Source organism: Pristiophorus japonicus, unplaced genomic scaffold (assembly GCF_044704955.1).
Source record: "Pristiophorus japonicus isolate sPriJap1 unplaced genomic scaffold, sPriJap1.hap1 HAP1_SCAFFOLD_313, whole genome shotgun sequence".
In the NCBI taxonomy this organism is placed as follows: domain Eukaryota; kingdom Metazoa; phylum Chordata; class Chondrichthyes; family Pristiophoridae; genus Pristiophorus; species Pristiophorus japonicus.
In genome coordinates, this window is record NW_027252922.1 from 402521 (window position 1) to 429585 (window position 27065).

At 48.5% G+C, this 27065-nt stretch overlaps 1 protein-coding gene across 6 annotated transcripts in view; it reads right to left on the reverse strand.

Moving 5' to 3' along the window:
- Positions 1–27065, reverse strand: part of LOC139249438 (zinc finger protein 271-like) — a 210979-nt gene that overhangs the window by 113201 nt on the left and 70713 nt on the right. Inside the window, exons 1-2 of one of the 6 annotated variants that reach the window (XR_011591168.1) lie at positions 5634–5905; positions 5318–5481 (exon numbers count right to left, since the gene is read on the reverse strand). The exons of 1 other annotated variant lie outside the window; for it this stretch is intronic. The gene's annotated coding sequence lies outside the window, so the exon portion shown is untranslated. Of the gene's footprint in view, positions 1–5317; positions 5482–5633; positions 6060–6649; positions 6716–10286; positions 11046–27065 lie in introns of those variants that run through there. 4 more of the 6 variants (XM_070872398.1, XM_070872390.1, XM_070872391.1 and 1 more) reach the window with 4 other exon arrangements.

Sequence of the window (27065 nt, forward strand, 5' to 3'; positions counted from 1 at the left end):
GGAGCTGAGTCCATGATCTTATTGAATGGCGGAGCAGGATCGAGGGGCCGTATGGCCTACTCCTGTTCCTTATGCTCTTATGTACACTGTCTAATGAAACGTTCCGAGGGTAGGTGCAGCACGGATTAGATACAGAGTAAACCTCCGCCTACACTGTCCCATCAAACACACCCAGGGCAGGTATGGAACATAAGAAATAGGAGCAGGAGTAGACCATTTATCCCTTCGAGCCTGCTCCGCCATTCAATAAGATCATGGCTGAGCGGATCCAGGTCTCAACTCCACTTCACTGCCCACTCCCCATAATCCTTGACCCACTTATCGTTCAAAATTCTGTCTATCCCCACCTTAAATACATTCAATGACCCAGCTCCCACAGCTCTCTGAGGTAGAGAATTCCAAAGATTCACATCCCTCAGATAAGAAATTTCTCCTCATTTCAGTTTTAAATGAGCGACCCCTTATTCTGAAACTATGCCCTCTAGTTCTAGATTCCCCCACGAGGGGAAACATCCTCTCTGTCAAGCCCCCTCAGAATCTTATACGTTTCAATAAGATCACCTCTAAGTCTTCTAAACTCCAATGAGTACAGGCCCAATCTGCTCAACCTTTCTCATTATGAAAACCCCTTCATCTCAGTTATCCACCTCGGGAACTTTCTCTGAACTGCCTCCAGTACAAGTATATCCTTCCTTAAATGAGACGACCAAAACTGCACGTAGTACTCCAGGTGTGGTCCTACCAACAGTTGCAGCAGGACTTCCCTACTTTTATACTCCATCCCCCATGCAATAAAGGCCAACATTCCATTTGCCTTCCAGATTAATTGCAGTACCTGCATGCTAAATTTTTGTGTTTAATGTATAAGGACCCCCAGATCCCACTGTACCACCGCATTTTGTAATCTCACAATTTAAATAATAATTTTCTTTATTATTTCTCTGACCAAAGTGGATAAGCTCACATTTTCCCACATTATACTCCATCTGCCAAAGTTTTTCCCACTCACTTAGCCTATCTATATCCCTTTGTAGATTATTGGCGTCCTCTTCACAACTTGCTGGGTTACCACAGGTTTGGCACACAGTAAATCTCCGTCTACATTATCCCATCAAACACTCCCAGGGCAGGTACAGTATGGGTTAGATTCAGAGAAAAGCTCCCACCACACTGTCCCATCAAATACTCCCAAGGCAGTTACAGTATGGGTTAGATAGATAGAAAAGCTTCCTCTAAACTGTCCCGTCAAACTCTGCCAGATCAGGTACAACATGGGTTAGATTCAGCGCAAAGCTTCCTTTACATTATCCCGTCAAAAACTCCCAGGGCAGGTACAGCACAGGGTTAGATACAGAGTAAAACTCTCTCTATACTATCCCATCAAACAGTCCCGGGACATGTACAGCACGGGTTAGATACAGAGTAAAGCTCCCTCTAAACTGTCCCATCAACACTCTCAGGGCAGGTACAGCACAGGTTAGATGCAGAGTAAAACTCCGTATGCACTGTCCCATCAAACACTCCCAGAGCAGGTACAGCACAGGTTAGATACAGAGTAAACCTCCCTCTACACTGTCCCAGCAAACAATCCCAGGGCAGGTACAGCACGGGTTAGATACAGAGTAAAGCACCCTCTACATTGTCCCAGCAAACACTCCCAGGGCAGGTACAGCACAGGTTAGATACAGGGTAACTCTCCCTTACTACAACAGTGACGACAATCCAAAAGTACCTCATTGGCTGTAAAGCGCTTTGAGGGCTCCGGTGGTGGTGAAAGGCGCCAAATAAATTCAAGTCTTTCTCCCTCTTCATTGTCCCATCAGACACTGCCAGCCCATAATGAGCAGGGCTCAGGGAGGTTGGTTGCTAGGCACTGCAGTGATGTCATAAAGCAGGGCCATTCAGCCCAGTGGGCCCTCTCCATGTTCCTTTAAAGGTGGAGAGCTGGGACATCCTGTCTCAACACACATCCCCCTGTTCATACTGAGAATCCCCGGGGAAGGCCCAAGGCCCAGAGTGTGGAACACAACCAAGGGGGAAAGAGGAGGAGAGACGGTGCAGTGTGGGAGAGGAGGGAGGAGTCTGCTCATTCCCAGGGGCAGATCAGACAAAGTGCTTTGAGTGGTGGGTCCAGCAGTGAAACTGAAAACAAACAAAGGGAATAAATAAAGATCCAATCCAAGGGAACAAGCAACGGGTCATTTGGCAGACATCACAACCGGCCCAGAATTATTCAATGGGCAAGCATCGATTGCTTATTGTGGGATGTTCCACACTTCAACCATCCATTGAGTGAAGAAGTGTATCCTAACATCTCTCCTGAATGGCCTGGCTCGGATTTTAAGGTTATGTCCTCTCGTCCTAGACACCCCAAGCAGCAGAATAAATTTCTCTCTATCTACCCGAGCAATTGCTTTCAAATTCACACTAAATTCCCAGAGACTAGGTGGCGTATGGGTTAGATACAGAGTAAAGTTTCCTCTACACTGCCGCAGGGCACACTTCAGTGTCCGTCCCAACCGCACTGCTGGCAGCTTATCAATTAAAATTCAGCAGCAGTACAATCTGCTACTGCACTGAAAACTTTCCACCCGCAGCTCCTGATCAGTTTCAGGTTAAAGCTCCTTCTAAACTGTCCCATGAAGCTCTCCCAGGGCAGGGACAGCACGAATTAGGTACACAGTAAATCTGTGTCAAAGGAAACTGTACCCCAGTGAGTCAGTGCCAGAAGAAACTGTACCCCAGAGAGAGAGTCAGTGCCAGAGGAAACTGTACCCGAGAGAGAGAGTCTGCCAGAGGAAACTGTACCCCATTGAGAGTCAGTGCCAGAGGAAACTGTACCCCAGTGAGAGTCAGTGCTACAGGAAACTGTATCCCAGTGAGAGTCAGTGCCAGAGGAAACTGTATCCCAGTGAGAATCAGTGCCAGAGGAAACATGCAGCAGAGCCTGGTCTCCAGTCATCTTGGATTCCCTTGCCATTGGACCAAGACCTTGCTCTGCCAAGCCCATGTGGTAGCGAATGTGCAAGGGCCACCTCACATTAAAAGAATTCACACTATGAGCAATACATAACAATCCTCTTCCTCTGCAGTTATCAATCTATTGCAATTCCCCATGCCTGTAGTTTCGTTATATTACGATTCAAAATATCTTCAGTTATCAGCAACAAATGGCATTTTTATCACGCCTTAAACGTAGTAAAATGTCCCAAGGCACTTCACAGGACTGTTAGCAAACAAACTTTGACACCCAGTCACGTAAGGAAATATTAGCACAGGTGACTGAAAGCTTGTTCAAAATGGTAGGTATTAAGGAGCATTTTAAAGGTGGAGAGGTTTAGGGAGGAATTCCAGAGCTTATGGCCTCGACAGCTGAAGGTACAGCCACCAATATTGCTGAAAATTGGGGCTGCTCAAGAGGCCAGAATTGGAGGAATGCAAAGATCTGAGGGTTGTCGCGCTGGAGGAGGTTACAGCAATAGGGAGGGGCAAGGTCCTGGATGGATTTCAAAAGAAGAATGAGAATTTTGAAAGCGAGGCACTGATGGACCAGGAGCCAATGTAGTTCAGCGAGCACAGGGGTGATGGGTGAATGGAAATTGGTACAAGTTGGGATGAGAGGGCTGAGGACAGATTGAGTAGAATAGGCCTATATTTTCTGGAGTTTAGAAGAACGGAAGGTGATATCATTGAAACATATAAAATTCTGAGAGGAATTGACAAGGGCTGGATAGTCTAGAGTTAGGGGTCCTAGTATTAGGATAAGAGATCCGTAATTTAAGACTATGTGGAGGAGCTATTTCTTCACTCAGAGTTGTGAATCTTTAAAATTCTCTATCGAATAGAGATCTTACTGAATGGCGGAGTAGATGGGAGGGGCCGTATGGCCAACTCCTGCTGCTACTTCTTGTGTCCTTGAGTAAGGATACGGGCAGGAGTGTTGAAGAAACATAGAAACTTACAACGCAGAAGGAGGCCATTTCAGACCATTGTGTCCGCGCCGGCCGACAAAGAGCCGCACGGCCCTCGGTCAGCAGCCCTGAAGATTACATATAAACCTATGAACAATGAACAATTGCGGAAAGGTAAATAGCACCCAGTCCAACTCACACAACTGCATCACCCCTTGCACCGAAACATTCTACACTCCACCCCAACCAGAACCATGTGATGTCCTGGGAGAGGCAAAAAACAGGTAAAAGCCCAGGCCAATTTAGGGAAAGAAAATGTGGGAACATTTTTCTCCTACCCATCCAGGCGATCGAAACTAGTCCAGATCACCCTGGCTGTATTCGATTCCCTACAACACTTACCATTATATCTGCGCCGGCCAACAAAAGGTGATCTCGTCTAATCCCAATTACCAGCTCTAGGTCCGTACCCTGCAGGTTACGGCACTTTAAGTGCCCATCCAACCATCTCTTAAAAGTAGTGAGGGTTTCTATATCCACTACTCTTCCAGGCAGTGAGTTCCAGATCCCCAAAACCCTCTGCATAAAGAAACCTCCCCCTCAAATCCCCTCTAAACCTTCCACCAACCACCTTAAAACTATGCCCCCTAAGTTTAAGCTTATGTTTACGGTGAGTGCGAGGTATTAGACCGATCAGAGGCATGAATGAGGGTTTGAGCAGATGAGCTGAGGAAGGGGCAGAGACCGGCGATGTTATGGAGGTGGAAGTAAGCGGACTTGGTGATTGAGGGAATATGGGTTCGGAAGCTCATCTCGGGGTCAAGTACGACGCCAATCAATAAATTGCAACTCTCCATATCTGTGTTTCAGTATATTAGAATACTACATATCTCTCGTGATCAATGCTTCAATATTAGTAATCAATATATTTTCTTATAATTCTAAATGTCCATGAATGAATAATTGATTCTGTGGGCGAGAGGCTGTGCTGGTCTTTCAGATGGGTCTGTGCACCGTGATCAGTGAATTGACGATGTGCTTCCGGTTCAATCTTTCCATTGGCTTTCTCACCAGATGGGAAATATTTGAACATTGAGATCTGATGGTGTCGGTGAGAGTTCAGCCGCACCTAATGTACAGAGACCGGTCCATCTGCTGGGCTCTGCCTCAAACTGGAGTCACCTCTTAGATCAAAGCCCTTTACTCTGAAACACACACAAGATTCACTGTGACTGTGTTTAAAGACAGAAACTGATCTCACTTCACATCCCATTGCACGGCCCTTATGCTGGATAATTGTACTCGGTGGTTAGTCTCTCCCTGTCTCATTTCCTGTCTTACCTTGTAGCCTGTGTGTACTGTCTGCAGGACCGGTGTGTATCTGAGTAAATGGCACTTTCTCTTACCTTTCTCCCCTGTCGATCTATTGAAGCACTTTCAATCGGAAGGGGCTCACTGATTGGTGCTCTCACAATCCTGTGCTGGTTCACCTGCTGTTGTTCCTCAGTCCACAATCTCTGTTTCCTTCCAGCTGTGGAACTTTCTCAATCACTCCACCATTCACCGGGATCTAATTATCACAGGGCAGAAAATTAGAAGATAAATGTTGTGAAGTGGAATGTAATATAAAGTGTTTTTCCAACGTTTCAGAACAGTATATGTCCAGTATTTCTGTTTGATTTTATCCTTTTCCTCAGATCTCTCCTGCCCGTCTGGACTTACAGAAAATCACCAGAAATCTCCTCGGGTTGCACGCAGTCTGATCTCACTGGGCCTCCGGGTTACACGCTGTCTGATCTCACTGGGCCCCCCGGCTACACACCGTCTGATCTCACTGGGCCCCCCGGTTACACACTGTCTGATCTCACTGGGCCCCCGGGTTACACACTGTCTGATCTCACTGGGCCCCGGGGATGGGGACGAGGAGCCGAGGGGACGAGGAGCCGAGGGGACGAGGAGCCGAGGGGAGGGGGACAGTTTCCCAAGACCCCCCATTCTCTCCCCCTCGTCTGTCGAACCCCCCCCACCCTCCCCGTCTATCTCCTCCCTCTCCAGTCATTCTGGGGATGTGCCTGTGTCAAGTCTGTGTGCGCGTGTCCGTGTCTCTCTCGCCCTCACCCCCATTCCATGTCTCACCTCCCCTACCGGGACACGCTCCCTCGGCCCCCTCTCTCCCCCCCCAGGGACACTCTCCCTCGGCCCCCTCTCTCCCCCCCCCCCGGGGACACTCTCCCTCCTCTCCCCCCGGGACACTCTCCCTCGGCCCCTCTCTCCCCCCCGGGGTGACTCTCCCTCGGCCCCCTCTCTCTTCCTCCCCCCGGGGACACTCTCCCTCGGCCCCCTCTCTCTTCCTCCCCCCGGGGACACTCTCCCTCCTCTCCCCCCGGGACACTCTCCCTCGGCCCCTCTCTCCCCCCGGGGTGACTCTCCCTCGGCCCCCTCTCTCTTCCTCCCCCCAGGGACACTCTCCCTCGGCCCCCTCTCTCCCCCCCCCCCGGGGACACTCTCCCTCCTCTCCCCCCGGGACACTCTCCCTCGGCCCCTCTCTCCCCCCCGGGAAGACTCTCCCTCGGCCCCCTCTCTCCCCCCCCCGGGGACACTCTCCCTCGGCCCCCTCTCTCCCCCCCGGGGAAACTCTCCCTCGGCCCCCTCTCTCCCCCCCGGGGACACTCTCCCTCGGCCCCCTCTCTCCTCTGCCCCCTCTCCCTCTCCCCCCGATGCTTCTCAGCTCCGCTCACTTTCCGCCATCTTGTTTACCTTCACCAACGGCCAACTTCTGGGGATCCTGGACATGCGCAGTGCCGCCTCTCAGCGTGCTCAGGGAGGCGTTGTCCACCCCTGCAATTGGCTGATTGACCTGATTGACAGGCCGCCCACAAATCGCGACCCTGTATCTGCCACTTACCCCGCCCGCTCCCACAGTCCGAGGCGGGCTCGCTCCGGGTCACGCGGCTGCGATTCGAACTCGCGCCGCCGCTCGCTCAGCGCCAGTGACGTCAACAACCCGGCAAGAATGAGTGTGTGACGTCAAATCCCCAGCAACGCGAGCTGTGTGACATCAGTAACCTGGCAATGCAGTCTCTGTGACGTCATGTAGCCTGGCGGGAAGGGCACTGAGCCCACAGGATGGGTATACTGAGCCTGGCACCAGGGGAGGTCACCGACCCCACAGGATGGGCGTATACTGAGCCTGGCACCAGGGGAGGGCACCGACCCCACAGGATGGGCGTATACTGAGCCTGGCACCAGGGGAGGGCACCGACCCCACAGGATGGCCGTGTATCTAGCCTGGCAGCAGGGGAGGGCACTGACCCCACAGGATGGTGCACACCGAGCCTGGCACCAGGGGAGGCACCGACCCCACAGGATGGCCGTGTGTCTAGCCTGGCACCAGGGCAGGGCACAAACCCCACAGGATGGCCGTGTATTGAGCCTGGCACCTACCCACAGGATGGCCAAGTACCGAGCCTGGCACCAGGGGCGGGGAGGGGAGGGCACCAGGAAAACCATTGGCCCATTGCTTGTCACGTGTGTGTCCAGAGGGGCGGGAGCTGCGGGTTTTCGCATCAGTGACAGACCCAGATTACCCAGGTGTATCGGCGCTGCATGGCCCATAGGACAGGAACAAGGAGAGAATGTTCTGAAGTTCTATCCTGTACTTACAGTGATGACTTTTGTAAACTCTTTTTAAAGAATATTAGAAGGAGAAGATTAGCACACAGGAAGCTCAAACCCAAAGATCACGTCCCTATCTGCCAGAGTCAGTCGATTCATCAAGGGCTGATTATCATCGGCCTTTTACATAAGAACACAAGAAATAGGAGCAGGAGTGGGCCAAATGGCCTCTGGAGCCTGCTCCGCCATTTAATACAATCATGGCCGATCTGATTATAGACTCAGGTCCACTTTCCTGCCCACTCCCCATAACCCCTTAATCCCTTATCGGTTAAGAAACTGTCTACCTCTGACTTAAATTTATTCAATATCCCAGCTTCCACAGTTCTCTGAGGCAGCGAATTCCACAGATTTACAACCCTGAGAAGAAATTTCTCCTCATCTCAGTTTTAAATGGGCGGCCCCTTATTCTAAGATTATGCTCCCAAGTTCTAGTCTCCCCTATCAGTAGAAACATCCTCTCTGCATCCACCTTGTCAAGCCCCCTCATAATCTTATATGTTTCGATAAGATCACCTTTCATTCTTCTGAATTGCAATGAGTATAGGCCCATTCTCCTCAACCTTTCCTCGTAAGTCAACCCTCTCATCTCTGGAATCAACCTAGGGAACCTTCTCTGAACTGCCTCCAAAGCAAGTACATCCTTTCGTAAATATGGAAACCAAGGCAGTATTCCAGGTGTGGCCTCACCAATACCCTGTACAACAAGCAAGACTTCCCTGTTTTTATACTCCATCCCCTTTGCAATAAAAGCCAAGATACCATTGGCCTTCCTGATCACTTGCTGTACCTGAATATTAACCTTTTGTGTTTCATGCACAAATAACCCAGGTCCCGCTGCACTGCAGCACTTTGCAATTTTTCTCCATTTAAATAATAACTTACTCTTTGATTTGTTTTGCCAAAGTGCATGACCCTCACTTTCCAACATTATACTCCATCTGCCAAATTTTTGCCCTCTCACTTAGCCTGTCTATTGTTTTACAGGTTTTTTGTGTCCTCCTCACACATTGCTTTTTATCACATCTTTGCATTGTCAGCAAACTTGGTTACGTTACACTCGGTCCTTTCTTCCAAGTTGTTAATATAGATTGTAAATAGTTGGGGTCCCAGCGGCACCCCACTAGTTACTGATTGCCAACCCGAGAATGAACCATTTATCCCGACTCTCTGTTTTCTGTTAGCCAATCCTCTATCCATGCTAATATATTACCCCAAACCCCGTGAACTTTTCTCTTGCGCAGTAACCTTTTATGTGGCACCTTGTCAAATGCCTTCTGGAAGTCCAAATACACCAAATCCACTGGTTCCCCTTTATCCACCCTGTTCGTTACATCCTCAAAGAATTCCAGCAATTTGTCAAACATGACTTCCCCTTCATTATTCCGTGCTGACTCTGCCTGTCCGAATTATGCTTTTCCAAATGTCCTGCTACTGCTTCTTTAATAATGGACTCCAACATTTTCCCAACCGCAGATGTTAGGCTAACTGGTCTAGTTTCCTGCTTTTTGTCTGCCTCCTTTTTTAAATAGTGGTGTTACATTTGCCGTTTTCCAATCTGCTGGGACCTCCCAGAATCCAAGGAATTTTGGTAAATTAGAACCAATGCATCCACTATCCCTGCCATTACTTCTCTTAAGACCCTAGGATTCAAGTCATCAGATCCATTATCTTACTGCTTAGTGATTGTGATAAGTTCCTCCCCCGCTATAGCCCCTTGACTATCCACTGTTGGAATATTGTTAGTGTCCTCTACCATAAAGACTGATACAAAATATTTATTCAGTTTCTGCCATCTCCATGTTCCCCATCACTAATTCCCGTTCTCATCCTCTGAGGGATCAACATTTACTTTAGCCGCTCTTTTCCTTTTTATATACCTATAGAAACTCTTGCTATCTGTTTTTATATTTTGTGCTAGTTTACTTTCACAGTCTATCTTCCCTTTCTTACTAATTTTTTAGTTATTCTTTGCTGGCTTTTAAAAGCTTCCCAATCTTCTGTCCTCCCACGAGTTTTCGCCACTTTGTATGCCCTTGTTTTTAAGTGGATACCATCCTTTATTTCTTTAGTCAGCCACGGATGGCTATCTTTTCTTTTACACCCTCAACTGGAACTGGAACTGGATTGCAGTGGGACTTTCAGGAGAATATTAAAGATGGGCACCACAGAAATAATTACAATCTGAGCGTCAACATCAGGGCAACATATTCCCGGGGCATTCATTCATCGTGGGCCACCCTGACCTGTGAGAGGACACCACCTCAGGTCGGGAGGATAAAAGAGCAGCGTGGGTCCTGGGACATCGCGGGTCACCCTGACCTGTGAGAGGACATATTCTCATCCGTTCTATGTACTGCTTTCATCTGCATAGTGCTACATGTAACGTGATTCGTGATCGGTATTGAAATGTATCCTGGAATGTAATGTAAACCTGTTATTATCTGCTCCATGTAATACCCTTATTTGCACAGTACTACATGTAACGTGATTTACGGATTGTACTAAACTGTACCTTGAAATGAAATGCACGTTGGTGCATCGTATGGAACTGTTGTCAGCATCCAAACGAATTGTATGGAATTGCTGACCACAAGGTACTGAACTATTTTCCAATGTATTGTGAAAATTTGATATGAATAAAATATATTTTTGAAGAAAAAAAAACCCACGGCGGGTCGGGAGGATAAAAGAGCATACCACTGCAGCTTCCAGAGTGAGCTGCTACAAGTGTGCGACGGCTTCGAGGTGGGCGACTGGATGACATCATCAAAACCCAGGTCGCAGTTTGGAGCGTGGGCAGGAACATCGGCGGGGTCCAGGTACAGCGGAGGAGCGGGAAGGTCGGGGCGGATGAACGGTGAGAGATCGTGGCAGAGGTGTGGCGAATGTTTTTGTGGCGGAGGAACGGTGACAGATCGTGACGGAGGTGCGGTGAGAGATCGTGGCGCAGGAACGATGAGAGATCGTGGCGGTGGAACGGTGAGAGATCGTGGCGGAGGAACGGTGAGAGATCGTGGCGGAGGTGCGGAGAATGAGGGTACGGGGCCCAGAAGAGCCGAGAGCCCAGGGACATCATGGGCCTGCCCACACTACGATATGTGTGTGCACTAGGTCCTTGCAGCAGAGCAGGTCTCCTGACGTCCTGATTAACCCTTGCCGCTGGATAAAGGCCAAGCTCTGTCGATCCCGTGTGGTGGCTGGTGTGAGACGGTCACCACACATTAAAACAATCCAGGCACAGGCATCTTCCATCCTTCAATTGGAGTTCAGGACTGGAATATTGGCTCCTTCATTGAAACATCTGCGAACCCATGTGGAAGCAAGTCATCCTGGTTCAAGGGACCGCCAATGATGATGATGAAGACCATTCTCGGGGAGGTTGCGGGTATTCCCGGGATTCTGCAGATATTGTGGGAGGCAGATTAGTTCGGTGACAATTGCAGATCTGCCCTGGAATAGACAAAACAACCCTGTGACCCTCCTGTGAAGCGCCTGGGGACCTTTTACTGCGTTAAAGGCGCTATATAAACACAAGTTGTTGTTGTTGTCCCGCCAATCCCTCTTTTTTCATAGGCAGTCCCTCGGAATCGAGGCAGACTTGCTTCCACTCCTAAAATTAGTTCTTTGGTGGTTGAACCGTCCAACACGAGAGCCACAGACTCTGTCACAAGTGGGACACATGTTCGTCGGAGGAAGGGGTGGGTGGCACTGATTTATCACACGCTCCTTCCGCTGCCTGCGCCTGACCTCTTCACACTCGCGACGTTGAGATTCGAAGAGCTTCCTCCACTTAGGGCGGTCTTTGGCCAGGGACTCCCAGGTGTCAGTGGGGATGTTGCACTTTATCAGGGAGGCTTTGAGGGTGTCCTTGTAATGTTTCCTCTGCCCACTTTTGGCTCGTTTGCCGTGACGGAGCTCAGCGTAGAGCGCTTACTTTGGGAGTCCCGTGTCGGGCATGCGGACAATGTGGCCTGCCCAGCGGAGCTGGTCGAGTGCGGTCAGTGCTTCAATGCTGGGGATGTTGGCCTGGTCGAGGACGCTAACGTTGGTGCGTCTGTCCTCCCAGGGGATTTGCAGGATCTTGCGGAGACATCGTTGGTGGTATTTCTCCAGCGACTTGAGCTGTCTGCTGTACATGGTCCATGTCTCTGAGCCATACAGGAGGGCGGCTATTACTACAGCCCTGTAGACCATGAGCTCGGTGGTAGGTTTGAGGGCCTGGTCTTCAAACACTCTTTTCCTCAGGCGGCCGAAGGCTGCACTGGCGCACTGGAGGCGGTGTTGGATCTGGTGATCAATGCCTGCCCTTGTTGATAAGAGACTCCCGAGGTTTGGGGAATGGTCCCCGGTGTCCAGGGCCGCGCCGTGGAGCTTGCTGACTGGGGGGCAGTGCTGTGCGGCGGGGACAGGCTGCTGGAGGACCTTTGTCTTACGGATGTTTAGTGTAAGGCCCGAGCTCTCGGCCGCCTCAGTAAATACGTCACAATGTCCTGGAGTGGAACACAGGGGCAAAGGTCACCGCCCGTTAAACATTCAAATATTTCAACCCAACCGCCAAGCTCCGAGCGCGAGCCTCGCTCAACCCAAATCATGGCCGCAAACCCAGCCTCCCGGCGGCGCTGATTGGCCAGGGGCGGCTCGGTGAGGAGCTCCGGGGGGGAGCGGATTGGCCGGAGTGCCTGTCACTCAGAGTGAGGGAGGCGGGTTTGCGGGGCGGGGCTCTCCCGGGGGAAGCGGATTGGCCGGAGCGCCTGTCACTCAGAGTGAGGGAGGCGGGTCCGGACCCAGGCCTCAGTGGGACTCGGAGCTCGGGCAGTGTGTTTGGGCCGGGCGCCAGTGACGCGGCGCTGGGCCCTTGTGTCGGTGAGTTGGAGCCGGTGGGAGCGGCCGCCTGGTTTTATACCCGGGGGGTGAGGGCTGGGATGAGGGGAGGGGGGATTGAGGAGGGGGATGTGTTTGCTCCAGTCTGTACTATATATAATGTGTTGAATGTTGTTGTGGATTGTTACAGAGGGGAAACACATTGAAATAGTGTTTGCAATGACAGGGTCTGCTGCCCAGTGAGTGAGCCACAGGCCTGGCTGCTGGGTACAGGATGTGCTGCAGAGGGCACAGATCAAATGTTTCATCTATTGGAAGGTAATGCACCTAATTCCGGACCTGCCAAGTCTGTTATTTGGAGTGGGCACCATATAGCGGATCATTTTTAAATTCACAAACCGCAGCTGCCTGGGCCCTGAGCTCTGGATTCTCTCCCTAAACCTCTCCGCCTCTCTACCCCTCTCCTTTAAAGCGCTCCTTAAAACCTGCCTCTTTTACCAGCTTTTGGTCACCTGTCTTAATATCTCCTCACGTGGCTCAGTGTTGACACCGATTTAAGAAGCGGGGTGAAATGAAACTTTGTTTTAAACACAGCGAGTTGTTGTGATCTGGAACTACTTTTGAAGTGTACTTGTGGTTGTAATGTAGGAAACGTGGCCGTCAATCTGCACACGGCAAGCTCCCACCAGCAGCAATGTGTTAGCGACCAAATAATATGGTTTTGTTGATGTTGGTTGAGGGATAAATATTGGCCAGGGACATTGTGGATAACTTCCCCTGCTCTTCAAAATAGTGCCGTGAGATCTTTTACATCCACCTGAGGGGGTAGACGGGGGCTCGGTTTAAGATTTCATCCGAAAGATGGCACCTCCGACAGTGCAGCGCACCCTCAGCACTGCATTGGTGTGTCAGCCTAGATTTTGTGCTCAAGGTTCTGGAGCAGGACTTAAACCCATAACCTTCTGAGTCTTAAAAAAACCCAAATTGGTAATACAGAAAAATAGACCGGAGGAGTTGGGGGCAGGTCTTGGTGCAATTATCTCCCTCCTGTCACACTATATGAAGGCACAGTTTTAAGAGGATGACTTCTTTACCCAGAGAATGTTGAGAATGTGGAATTTGCTGCTGCATGGAGTTGTTGAGGAGAATAGCACAGATGCAATTGAGGGGAAACTAAGTTCTTTATTATTCTTTGTCATCCTTTATTATCAGGGTCCCCTCCACCCCCCCTTACCATTCAAGCCTGCTCCCCCGTTCAATAAGATCATGGTTAATCTTCGACCTTAACTCTACTTTCCCACCCAATCCCCATATCCCTTGATTTCCCCCAGAGTCCAAAAATCTATCGATCTCAGCCTTAAATATACTCAGAGACTCAGCATCCATAGCCCTTTGGGTTAGAGCATTTCAAAGATTCACATCCCTCTCAGTGAAGAAATTCCTCCTCATCTCGGTCTTAAATGACCGACCGTTTATCCTGAGACTATGTCCCCTAGTTCTAGACTCTCCAGACAGGGGAAACAACCTCTCAGCATCTACCCTGTCAGTCCCCCTCAGAATCTTGTGTTTCAATGAGATCACACCTCTTCTTAACTCCAGAGAGTATGGGCCCAATGTGCATTGGGGAGGGGGGAGAGGAGGGGGGGAGAGGAAGGGGGATGGGATGAGGAGAGGGAGAGGATGGGGGATATGATGAGGAGTGGGAGAGGAAGGGGGATGGGATGAGGAGGGGGAGAGGAAGGGGGATGGGATGAGGAGGAGGAATGGTGAGGCAGAGGATGGATGCAAATAATTCCCATAATATAATGGTGGGTAATCTTAGTCATGGATTAAAGACCATCTGTGCATGGTATCTTCTGTTTTTTTTGAGGGGGCTGTCATCTATTGTAAGGTGTGTATGTGTGTTCTTAAATTAGACTTTAGTGTGAAGAATCTGCTCATAGCTGGGAGTATGGGCAAGAAATGATTGAATCAGCAACAACAGGAAATGATGCTGTATCAGAACTATCTCAGTCACACACTGTCGCTGACTTGTGTCTGACAGTTTCTAGCAGAGGGCATGTCATGCTGCAATAATGGCGTGTGTTGATCCCGTAGAAAGAAAGAAAGACTTGCATTTATATAGCGCCTTTCACGAGCTCAGGGCATCCCAAAGTGCTTTACAGCCAATGAAGTACTTTTGAGGTGTAGTCGGTGTTGTAAAGTAGGAAACGCAACAGCCAATTTGCGCACAGCAAGATCCTGCAAACAGCACTGTGACAATGCCCAGCTCATCTGTTTTAGTGATGTTGGTTGAAGGATTGACCCAGGACACTGAGGTGAACTCCCCTGCTCTCTCCTTCCCAATAGGAAACATGGTGTTGCCAGACTTTGCATTTTATTTAAATTTCAGGATATCTTGTGAGCTGGAGGAGGGCAGGAATCTTACGGTGCATCTAATGTTGTTGAAGTATAGAAAGCTCAGTACTTCTGTTCATAGTTCAGCTGATTCTGCATGTCTTAACTCAGTATGTCCTGGCTCAGTGTGATTGGGACAGTCATGTCACATACTCTGTGTTGATGCAAAGCAGTTTGAGATTGATGGCGAGGGGAGATGTGCAGAGTAACTCTGAAGACCAATAGTTTCCATTGACCGTGGGCCAGGAGAGAGTTTGACTCCACTTCAGCTTTGCACCAGCTGCAACCATTATGAAGTGAAGTTAAAACAGTTGGTCCAGCTAAGAATTTATTTTAAAATTCACATTTAATCCTAATTGTAGCAGAACCCTGACTCTGCTGTCAGCACCTAGAATCATAGAAACACACAGCACTGGAGGCCATTCTGCCCATCGTGCCTGTGCTGGCTCTTTGAAAGAGCTGTCCCATTAGTCTCACTCCTCTGCTCTTTCCCCAGAGCCCTGTGAATGTCTCCTAGTCAACTATTTATCCAATTCCCATTTGAAAGTTACGATTGAATCTGCTTCCACCTCCCTTTCAGGCAGTGTACTCCAGATCACCTTAACTCGCTGTGTAAAAATGTTTCCCCTCATTTCCTCCCTGGATTTTTTGCCAACTAACTTCAGACCTCATTTAATTTAAATTGCAGGTGAAAATGAACTCAATCCTACATTCTCTGAGGCAGAAGGAAATCTCATGATTTTGAGTTTAAGCAGCAAGAGAGCAGCTCCGAAATGAAGGTGAATTCTCAGTAGGCCGATGTGGGCTGTGCCTGTACGGGGAGCGTGTTATGCACCCCATGCCTGGCTAACAGAACTCTTTCCCTGTGCATTTTCAGCAGCGTGGCTTGGTGGTTATTAAGCATTGTAATCAATGTGCTGGTGACCTGCAATAGTTTTGTTTTCTTCTTTAACAAACTTTTTTTGTCTTCACAGCAACAGTCGAATCAATCGCAGAACCTCATCGACTCTGAATTTTCCACATTGCGCAATATTTTGGATGAAAAGGAACAGAATTTAGTCGAAGAACTGAATGAGGAAAAGGATGATATTTTATTCAGAATGGAGACAAATCTGTGAGAAATCTGAGACAATTCACAATAAGCTTTCCTTGCTGTAGATAAATAACCTGAACCTCGGGATAGAAAGCACAATTTTGAAGTTTGCAGACGAGTCAAAACTTGGCAACGTAGTGAATAGTGAGCAGCATAGAAGCAGACTTCAGGAGGACAAAGACAGACTGGAGAAATGGGCAGACACATGGCAGGTGCAGTTTAACGTGGCTGAGTGTGAGGTGATGCACTTTGGGAAGAACAACATGGAGAGGTAGTATAATCTAAATGGTGCTATTTTGAGGGTTGTGCAGGAACAGAAGGAACTGGGGTAAATGTTCACAAATCTTTGAAGGTGGCAGGGCAAGTTGATAAGACAGTGAAGAAAGCTTGTGGGATACTTGGCTTTGTAAACGGGGGCATTGAATTCAATACAAGGAAGTCATGCTGAACCTTTACATATCACTGGTTAGGCTGCAGCTGGAGTATTGTGTAGAATTCTGGGAACCACACTTGAGGAAGGATGTCAAGGTCTTGGAGAGAGTAAGGAGGAGGTTTATTGGGATGAGAGTAGGATGAGGGACTTCAGTAAAGTGGAGAGATAGCAGAAGCTGGGATTGTTCTCCTTGGAGCAGCAAAGGTCAAGGGGACACCTAATGGAGGTATTCAAAATTCTGAGGGGGTTTTGATTGAGCAAACGGGAGAAACTGTTTCTTCTGACAACCGGATCGGTAGCCCGAGGTCACAGATCTAAAATAATTGGCAAGAGAACTAGAGGGGAAATGTGGAGATATGTTTTCAGATTTGGAACCTGAAAGGGCGGTAGAAGCAGATTCCATCGGGACGTTCAAAGGGCAATGGGACATGTAGCTGGAGAGAACTAATTTTCAGGGTTATGGGGAAAGGATTGGGTGGGGGAATAAATTGGACAGCTCTTTCACAGGATCAACAGCTTTAATCTCCTCGATGTCTTTGCCATCCAGGCCCACATCACATCCTTACTGTCTATTTTGCTGTGCCTGAATACTTTTTTAAAAATTCATTCAGAGTTGTGGAAATCTGGAACTCCCTCCCTCAAAAGACTGAATGCTCGGATCAAACAATTCAACATTTTCCAGACTGAGATGGGTAGATTGTTGTTGGTTAAGGGCATCAAAGGATATGGAGCAGAAGTGGGTAAATGCAGTTGAGGTACATATCAGCCATGATCTAACTGGTGGAACAGGCTCCTCCTGTCCCTGTGCACCATCCTCTGCAGTCAGCCATGTTTATAATATTCCCACAACACTGGAGTTCCCGAGTGCTGCAGTAGTCTCGTGTTTTGGAATTGCTGATCCCGAATGCATTCAGCATTCACGTCTATACAGCTTACTATAGATGTTCCATCTTTTGGCCCCTAGTTTACCCTTGTTAATGTTACCTGGTTCTTGTATATCACCCACCTGCTGTCCAGATTCCACTCTGTAATCAATGTCATGTGGATCACCTTTCCTCCTGGCCTTCTCCCTCCTCCAATGTAAATGCTTCTTGCAGCTACTTCAATGTTCCTGACCAGTTCCATGGTTTTTATTTGGTCAGCTCTCTCCCATTTTTTGTCACAGGAACAGCGCCATTTATGTCCCAGTATTATTTTCGCAGCAGATTGACATAATTTGCGATTTTCTTTGCAAACATCTTTGTCACCAAAAACAGGAAGTATAACACAGGGAATTGCCTTGATTTTCTCGGCCATCCTTGCATGGGATGGTTCAGAGCCCTTACAGGATTTCATACATTGTCATTTAGCCTCCCCTGCTCCTCCAGTACCTTTTGTCATTTATCTTCAATGTGCACAGACCTATCCCTGGGTAACCAACTCATCATCATTACCGCACTCATCACCACCCACCTCCCTACAGTCAGAATCTCCCTGCACATTAACAGACTGCAGGAAGATATCAGTGAACTGGTCACGTGGGCAGAACAGTGGCAAATAGAATTCAATCCGCAGAAGTGTGAGGTCATGCATTTGGGGAGGGCTAACAAGGCGAGGGAATACACATTAAATGGTGGGACACTGAGCAGTGTAGAGGAGCTGACATTGAGACACGTGGGCTGTACAGTAGCAGAGGGGAGTGAATTGTTCCTTTGCCCGCTGTATACTGTACATGTACAGGAGATGACACTGAGACACACATGGGCTTTACAGTATCAAGGGGTATGGTGAGAAAGCAGGAATGGGGTACTGAAGTTGCATGTTCAGCCATGAACTCATTGAATGGCGGTGCAGGCTAGAAGGGCCGAATGGCCTACTCCTGCACCTATTTTCTATGTTTCTATGTTTCTACCAGGCGGGATTTATGAGGATGTTGCCTGGACTGGAGAATTTTAGCTTTGAGGAAAGACTGGATAGGCTGAGATTGTTTATTCTTTGGCAAAGAGGAGGCTGAGGAGAGACCTGAGTGAATAGGAAGGACCTATTTCCCAAAGCAGTGGGGTCAACAAGCAGGGGGCATAGATTTAAAGTAATTGGTAGGAGGTTGAGCGGGTATTTGAGGGGAAATATTTTCACCCAGAGGGTGGTTGGGGTATGGAACTCACTTACCGAAAGGTTGGTAGAGGCAGAAAACCTCACCACTACTAAAATGTACTTGAATGTACACTTGAAGTGCCATAACCTACAGGGCTAGGACCAAGAGCTGGAAAGTGGGATTAGGCCGGATAACTCTTCGTCGGCCGGCACGGACACAATGGGCCGAAATGGCCTCCTGCCCTGCTGTAAATTTCTATGATTCTATGAACTGCATCTTTGTCCTAACTATGTTCTCTGGCTTCTGAACTACTTGTTCCTCCATTACTTGGTCTTCTGCATTCGGAGTTAGTGCTTGATCTAATTAAATGGTGGAACAGTCTCGAGGGGCTGAATGGCCTACTCCTGTTCCTATGTTCCAATATCTGCACATTGTTGTAAGAACATAAGAACACAAGAATTAGGAACAGGAGTAGGCCATCTAGCCCCTCGAGCCTGCTCCGCCATTCAACAAGATCATGGCTGATCTGGCCGTGGACTCAGCTCCACTTACCCACCCGCTCCCCGTAACCCTTAATTCCCTTATTGGTTAAAAATCTATCTATCTGTGATTTGAATACATTCAATGAGCTAGCCTCAACTGCTTCCTTGGGCAGAGAATTCCACAGATTCACAACCCTCTGGGAGAAGAAATTCCTTCTCAACTCGGTTTTAAATTGGCTCCCCCATATTTTGAGGCTGTGCCCCCTAGTTCTAGTCTCCCCGACCAGCGAAAACAACCTCTCTGCGTCTATCTTTTCTATCCCTTTCATTATTTTAAATGTTTATATAAAATCATCCCTCATCCTTCTGAACTCCAACGAGTAAAGACCCAGTCTACTCAATCTATCATCATAAGGTAAGCCCCTCATCTCCAGAATCAGCCGAGTGAATTGTCTCTGTACCCCCTCTAAAGCCAGTATATCCTTCCTTAAGAAAGGTGACTTTCTCAGTGTCTTTACAAGCATTCTTCCTGCCGTCAGTGTATCCTCTATTATCTTATGTGCTCAGTTTCCCCCAGCAGTTATTTCTGTTTCTTGCTGCCCCTGTACCTGTTTGCAAAAATCCCTGTCCCAGCTCCCCAGTGACTCGCCCTCAATATTGAGTACCAGCCCATGCACTTCACTAAACTGACTCAATTTGTCCAACCCGGGTCTTTGCTTATTAGCTTTCCAACCGTTTCCTTTCATTAGTTCCCATCTGCTCCTCTCAAAGGCCCGAACATAGAAATATAGAAAATAGGTGCAAGAATAGGCCATTCGGCCCTTCGAGCCTACATCGCCTTTCAATGAGTTCATGGCTGAACATGCAAATTCAGTACCCCATTCCTGCTTTCTCGCCATACCCTTTGATGCCCCTAGTAGTAAGGACTACATCTAACTCCTTTTTGAATATATTTAGTGAATTGGCCTCAACAACTTTCTGTGGTAGAGAATTCCACAGGTTCACCACTCTGGGTGAAGAAGTTTCTCCTCTGTCCTAAATAGCTTACCCCTTATCCTTAGACTGTGACCACATCAACTGGTTCTCCCTTGTCCACTTTACTGGAAACATCCTCAAAAAATTCCAGAAGATTTGTCAAGCATGATTTCCCTTTCACAAATCCATGCTGACTTGGACCTATCATGTCACCTCTTTCCAAATGCGCTGCTATGACATCCTTAATAATTGATTCCATCATTTTACCCACGACCGATGTCAGGCTGACCGGTCTATAATTTCCTGTTTTCTCTCTCCCTCTTTTTAAAAAGTGGGGTTACATTGGCTACCCTCCACTCCATAGGAACTGATCCAGAGTCTGTGGAATGTTGGAAAATGACTATCAATACATCCGCTATTTCCAAGGCCACCTCCTTAAGTACTCTGGGATGCAGACCATCCGGCCCTGGGGATTTATCGGCCTTCAATCCCATCAATTTCCCCAACACAATTTCCCGACTAATAAGGATTTCCCTCAGTTCCTCCTTCTTACTACACCCTCTGACCCCTTTTATATCCGGAAGGTTGTTAGTGTCCTCCTTAGTGAATACCGAACCAAAGTACTTGTTCAATTGGTATGACATTTCTTTGTTCCCAGTTATGACTTCCCCTGATTCTGACTGCAGGGGACCTACGTTTGTCTTTACTAACCTTTTTCTCTTTACATATCTATAGAAGCTTTTGCAGTCCATTTTAATGTTCCCTGCAAGCTTCTTCTCATACTCTATTTTCCCTGCCCTAATCAAACGCTTTGTCCTCCTCTGCTGAGTTCTAAATTTCTCCCAGTCCCCTGGTTCGCTGCTATTTCTGTCCAATTTGTATGCCACTTCCTTGGCTTTAATATTATCCCTGATTTCCCTTGATAGCCACAGTTGAGCCACCTTCCCTTTTTTATTTTTACGCCAGACAGGGATGTACAATTGTTGTAGTTCATCCATGCGGTCTCTAAATGTCTGCCATTGCCCATCCACTGTCAACCCCTTAAGTATCATTCGCCAATCTATCCTAGCCAATTCACGCCTTTTTCCTTCAAAGTTACCCTTCTTTAAGTTCTGGACCATGGTCTCTGAATTAACTGTTTCCTTCTCCATCCTAATGTAGAATTCTACCATATTATGGTCACTCTTCCCCAAGGGGCCTCGCACAACGAGATTGTTAATTAATCCTCTCTCATTACACAACACCCAGTCTAAGATGGCCTCCCCCTTAGTTGGTTCCTTGACATATTGGTCTTGAAAACCATCTGTTATGCACTCCAGGAAATCCTCCTCCACCGTATTGTTTCCAGTTTGGTTAGCCCAATCTATATGCATATTAAAGTTACTCATGATAACTGCTGCACCTTTATTGCATGCACCCCTAATTTCCTGTTTGATGCCCTCCCCAACATCACTACTACTGTTTGGAGGTCTGTACACAACTCACACTAGCGTTTTCTGCCCCTTGGTATTCCGTAGCTCCACCCATACCGATTCCACATCATCCAAGCTAATGTCCTTTCTTACAATTGCATTAATTTCCTCTTTAACCAGCAATGCCACCCCGCCTCCTTTTCCTTTCTGTCCATCTTTCCTAAATGTTGAATACTCTTGGATGTTGAGTTCCCAGCCTTGGTCACCCTGGAGCCATGTCTCTGTGATGCCAACCACATCGTATCCGTTAACTGCTATCTGCACAGTTAATTCATCCACCTTATTCCGAATACTCCTCGCATTGAGGCACAGAGCTTTCAGGCTTGCCTTTTTATTATACTTTGACCCTTTAGAATTTTGCTGTAAAGTGGCCCTTTTTGTTTTTAGCCTTGGGTTTCTCTGCCCTCCACTTTTACTCATCTCCTTTCTGTCTTTTGCTTCTGTCTCCATTTTGTTTCCCTCTGTCTCCCTGCATTGGTTCCCATCCCCCTGCCATATTAGTTTAACTCATCCCCAACAGCACTAGCAAACACTCCCCCTCGGACATTGGTTCCGGTCCGGCCTAGGTGCAGACCGTCCGGTTTGTACTGGTCCCACCTCCCCCAGAACCGGTTCCAATGCCCCAGGAATTTGAATCTCTCCCTGCTGCACCACTGCTCAAGCCACGTATTCATCTGAGCTATCCTGCGATTCTGACTCTGACTAGCACATGGCACTGGTAGCAATCCCGAGATTACTACTTTTGAGGTCCTACTTTTTAATTTAGCTCCTAGCTCCTTAAATTCGTCTCATAGGACCTCATCCCGTTTTTTACCTATATCGTTGGTACCAATGTGCACCACGACAACTGGCTGTTCACCCTCCCTTTTCAGAATGTCCTGCACCCGCTCCAAGACATCCTTGACCCTTGCACCAAGGAGGCAACATACCATCCTGGAGTCTCGGTTGTGGCCGCAGAAACGCCGATCTATTCCCCTTGCAATTGAATCCCCTATCACTATCGCTCTCCCACTCTTTTTCCTGCCCTCCTGTACATCAGAGCCAGCCATGGCGCCTTGAACTTGGCTGCTGCTGCCTTCCCCTGGTAAGTCATCGCCCACAACAGTACTCAAAGTGGTGTATCTGTTTTGCAGGGGGATGACCGCAGGTGACCCCTGCACTACCTTCCTTGCACTGCTCTTCCTGTTGGTCTTCCATTCCCTATCTGGCTGTGGACCCTTCAGCTGCGGTAAGACCAACTCGCTACACGTGCTACTCACGTCATTCTCAGCATCGTGGATGCTCCAGAGAGAATGCACCCTCAGCTCCAATTCCGCAACGCGGTCCGTCAGGAGCTGGAGGCGGATACACTTCCCGCACACGTAGTTGTCAGGGACCACCGGAAGTGTCCCTGAGTTCCCACATGGTACAGGAGGAGCATATCACTTCAGGTTTTGGGCAGCTGAGATCAGTGAGTTGCTCCACACTTTACTATTGACTCTCTAGCTCTTTCATGCTGCAAAGTCGAGCCTTGTTTAGTCTGTTTGAGCACTGCCAGCGGTCTGCTGTGTGTTAACATTTGTGTTTCTGTCTATTTCAGGAGAGTCCGCCGGAGGAGCAGAGGTACGACACGTTCCAAAAATAACTGAACAACATTATAAAGTAGGATATTGAAGAGCGGTTTTATTTTCTGCTGTTCAATATTTCATAGTACGCTTCACTAATAATGTAAATATCAGCCAAACATAGCGGGAGGCAGCCTGTCTCTGGGAGCATTTAAGGGACCCACCCAGTATAGAGTGTGGAGACATGTAATGGACATTCTCAACCCTGGTACGGAGGGCCTTTCCTGGTTTCTCACTTAACCCGTAAAACCCTCAATAAGTGGGCACATCTTAAGAATACCAGACACGAGTAAAAGAATGTAAATATTATCCATACCCCTTCAAATAAGAAAATAGATGAAATGGCAGCATTTGATGTCTGATTCATGATTTATAATGCAACAATCTAATAATCACAACTATTTTAGAAGCAATCGGCCATTAGAATTCATTCATTAGTAAACAAAAACAGTGATCTAAATCATTAACCTGTTCCACTGGGTTCTCTCATGGTTTAAAACTGGAGAATTAATGCACGAGTATATTCACAACTGATTTGGTCAAATCACTTTCAATCACCTCCTGACTCCCCAAAGCCTTTCCCCCATCTCAAAGGCATAAGTCAGGAGTGTGATGGAATACTCTCCACTTTCCTGGATGAGTGTAGCTCCAACAAAGTTCAAGAAACTCGACACCATCCAGGACAAAGCATCCCGCTTGATTGGCACCCCATCCACCACCTTCAACATTCACTCCCTCCACCACCGCGTACCGTGGCTGCAGTGTGTACCATCTACACGTTGCACTGCAGCAACTCCCAAACCCGCGACCTCTACCACCCAGAGGGACAAGGGCAGCAGTTGCAGGGGAACACCCTCACCTGCAAGTTCCCCTTCACGTTACACACCATCCTCACTTGGGAAATATATCAGCTGTTCCTTCATCGCTGGGTCAAAATCCTGGAACTCCCTCCCTAGCATCCCTGTGGGAGCACCTTCACCACACGGACTGCAGTGGTTCAAGAAGGTGGCTCACCACCCCCTTCTCGAGAGCAATTAGGGATGGTCAATAAATGCTGGCCAGCAACGAATGAAAAAAATACAGAAGAGACTTTCAACATGAAATGTTCACACTTTCATGGACAAAGATGAAGGAGCGGCCTTGAAGGGAGTGGAACACGGGGAAGGTTGAAAATATTTGTGAACAAAATGAAGTAAATCAGAAATATAATGGTTACGATGTCAGGAATGTGTTTGTTTTTAGGAAAGAGATCTATTTTATAAAAAATATTTCTAAGCGGCCTCCAGCGAGTGTTTGAAGAGCAGCTGGTTCGGCCGCTCAACGTGCCCTCACTCCGCCCATTTGTACCTCAGAATTGCAGTCAGGGTCCTCTGTACATCACGGGACCCCGGTTTGATGAGGTTTCCCCCCCTGAAACAGGCAGGCGTTCCCGCTGCCCATCTCAGGACCCCACCCACGGTGACGATGGCTGAAGCACCAGCGTAAACTTTTGTGCCATTTCCAGGCAACTATCGCTCCGGTTACACCACGCGGGGGCTCTTAAAATCAGTCCTGTTAGTTCAGGATAGGAGCAGGAGGAGGCCATTCAGCCCCTGGAGCCTGTCCCACCATTCAATGAGATCACGACTGATCTGTGACCTGTCTCCATAAACCCGCCTTTGGCCCATATCCCACAATCCCTTTGGTTAACCAAAATCCATCAACCTCCGGTTTAAAATTAACAATTGAAGCTGCATCAATTGTGGTTTGCAGAAGAAAATTCCAAACTTCTCCCACCCTTTGTGTGTCGAAGTATTTTCTAACTTCACTCCTGAAAGGCCTGGCTATAATTTTTAGACGATGCCCCTAGTCCTAGACAACCCACGCAGCGGAAAGGCTTACTCTCGGTTCTTAATATCTTGAAAACTTCGATCAAATCACGGCTTAAACTTCTAAATTCCAGGGATGGGTAAGGTGCAAATTTAAAATAAAAACGTTTAGTACATGACTCTGGGATGTCGTTAAGCCCCCAATTCGCTTAAAAAAAAATCAATGTCGCTTCTGTTGTGTAGTTTAATAACAGGCTTGCCAGAAGAGGTGTTGCACTAATTCATCTCAAACACCGCCATGTAGTGTCACCTTCTGCCTGTGGAGCAACATTACAGGCAGCAAGATCACCGGATTCTTGTGTTACACAGCTCATTCCACCCAGTAACTCCCCGTCTACAATTCACCATCGATTTGTTTCTTCTCTCTTCCTCGTCCCCCCACCCCCCTCCGCGCACGCGCTTTCTCTCCCTCGCTCCCTCACTCCCCAGCTCCCTCCCCGCACCACCTGTGACTGGGACCAACGGCCAGCAGGTGGCAGGTTGAAATTTTGGGATGGGCCTGTTGGTGACTTTTAACCCCACAGATTGTCAGTGGTGCGGAGTTTTTCCCGCCATCATTCAGCCCCGGGGAGAAGTAGGGAAAGATTCTCTCAGTGAAAGTGTGGAGATGGGACATGATGGGACAAGTTGTCTGCATTGTAAAATGACACCTGTCCACCCTCATAGTCCAGGTACACCCTGATCGTCAGGGGCTTCACACTCTGGGTGAGGTGGGTTAGTGAGGGGGAGGTGCCGGCAAAATAGCCTCTTCCTGGATCCAGCCCCACAATCCAGTATCCGGTCTCTGTGCTCGGGGTGAATAACCCTTTTCTCCCGGCAGACTCTCTGACCACTCCCAGACCCCACCTTGTTCCACACCTCCACCTCTGATCCCAGGACACAGCCCCAGGGTTCAAACCTCTCCAGGGTGTCAGGGAGCGGCTGCCATTTGTCTCCATGTCTCACACTGGTCCGGTCCTCAGACAGGATGAGCCGGGGATTCGCTGTGTTCGGATCCAGAGTCATCGAGGCTGGAGCTTGGGGAAAGTTAAAATACAACAGTCAGTGATTCAGTTTCTTGCTGTGATTTATTCAAACACTTTCCTGTTTAAAGTGCCCACTCGGGCTCTGGGTTGTGATCATAGAATCAGCTACTGCTCCAGGGTTTACACCCTGGGGCCGATGTACATCGATTTCGGGCCCGAATCAGCGCCCGGAGATAAAGACCCGAAAACCACTGGAGAGAGCGGGATAGAAACATAGAAATTCGGTGCAGGAGTAGGCCATTCGGCCCTTCGAGCCTGCACCACCATTCAATAAGATCATGGCTGATTATTCACCTCCGTACCCCTTTCCTGCTTTCTCTCCATACCCCTTGATCCCTTCAGCTGTAAGGGCCATATCTAACTCCCTCTTGAATATATCCAATGAACTGGCATCAACAACTCTCTGCGGTAGAGAATTCCACAGGTTAACAACTCTCTGAGTGAAGAAGTTTCTCCTCATTTCAGTCCTAAATGGCTTACCCTTTATCCTTATACTGTGTCCCCTGGTTTTGGACTTCCCCAGCATCGGGAACATTCTTCCTGCATCTAACCTGTCCACTCCCGTCAGAATTTTATATATTTCTATGAGATCCCCTCTCATCCTTCTAAACTCCAGTGAATAAAGGCCCAGTTGATCCAGTCTCTCCTCATATGTCAGTCCTGCCATCCCTGGAATCAGTCTGGTGAACCTTCGCTGCACTCCCTCAATAGCAAGAACATCCTTCCTCAGATTAGGAGACCAAAACTGAACACAATATTCCAGATGAGGCCTCACTAAGGCCCTGTACAACTGCAGTAAGATCTCCCTGCTCCTATACTCAAATCCACTCGCTATGAAGGCCAACATACCATTTGCCTTCTTCACCGCCTGCTGTACCTGTATACCAACTTTCAATGACTGATGTACCATGACACCCAGGTCTCGTTGCAACTCCCCTTTTCCTAATCTGTCGCCATTAAGAAGATAATCTGCCTTCGCGTGGGGGGAGGCGGAGAGAGAGCGGGGAAGGGAGGGGAAAGAGAGCGGGTGGTTGGGGGGGCGGGGGGGGGAGAGCGCGGGTGGAGGAAAAGTGGGGGACAGAGAGCGGGGAGGAGGGGGAGAGAGAGCAGGAGGGAGAGAAAGTGGGGGGGTGGAGAGAGAGAGAAGAGGGGAAGAAAGAGCAGGTGGGAGAGGGAGGGGAGAGTGGGGGAGGGGGAGAGCAGGGGGAGGGGAGAGAGAGCAGGGGGGGGGG